Raw genomic sequence first — 1,057 nt, 5'->3', positions numbered from 1 at the left:
GACATAGGAGCGAAGGCAGAAAATTAAAAGTTCAAGGTCGGCCAAGCTACCTGAGGTCCTCTCAAAAAGCAAACCGAAAAGCAAACTCAAAGGCATGAACACCTTCTTACCAGGAGTGACCATTTTCATAGGGCTCCTGCTTCACAGTCAAACCCACAGACTGTACATGAATACAGTGAGTATAGTTGCTCATTGACAGCACTCAGTGTGCACTGTGGGTCAGTAAGGAACCTTTTCCAAGCAAGGACAAGAGATCCCCTGCCCCATGTTTCTTCTTGGCTTAGGATGCAGCTCAGCTGACAGTGATTGTCCTATAGTATTCTTGCCAAGCATTGCTGAGGCCCTGCATTTAATGCCCTACACTGGAAGTGGAGGTGGGGGTGAGCCAGGTGTCAGGATGCATGCCTGTAATTCCAGCACACGGAAAGACCTACGCAGGAGGATTGCTGAGAGTGAGAGGACAGCCTGGGCTACATAGCCAGACCATACCTCAAAATAAAATGAAGCACCCCCACCACCCCCACCATTCTCAAATAAAAACAAATAGAAAGAGGAGTGAGGAAAATTGAGGACATAAAAGAAGGGGCCGAACTCCACTGCTGAGTTTATGAACGTATTACACTTGCTGAACTAATGGAAAACGGGAACAAAATTCCATTGCTTTCTTACTTGCCTGTGTTAGTAAAATAGTTTTGTTTTGTTTTGTTTTGAGGGGGCGAGGGCAGAGTTTTGCTTGCATCAGTCTCCCAAATGCTGACATGAGCCACCACATCTGCCATTTCTTTTGAAAATGTCCTTTTCATTTACTTTTATTTCTGTATATGTTTGTGTGCCTCCGTGTATGTATGTTCACCATGAGCTTCTGGGACTCAAATGGGTCACAGAAATGCCTCAGATCCCTGAACCTGGAGTGACGAGAAGTTGTGTGTCATCACGTGGGTTCTGAGAACTAAATGTGAGTCAGGGAGCAGTAAGCATTCCTGACCACTGAGCCATTTCTCCAACCTGCTTCTTATTTTTAAATCTTGTTTCCTCTTTCAGCAAAGGGTTGTGTGGT

This window comes from Mastomys coucha, unplaced genomic scaffold (genome assembly GCF_008632895.1).
Source record: "Mastomys coucha isolate ucsf_1 unplaced genomic scaffold, UCSF_Mcou_1 pScaffold7, whole genome shotgun sequence".
Classification (NCBI taxonomy): domain Eukaryota; kingdom Metazoa; phylum Chordata; class Mammalia; order Rodentia; family Muridae; genus Mastomys; species Mastomys coucha.
Note: the sequence above shows the minus strand (reverse complement) of the source record.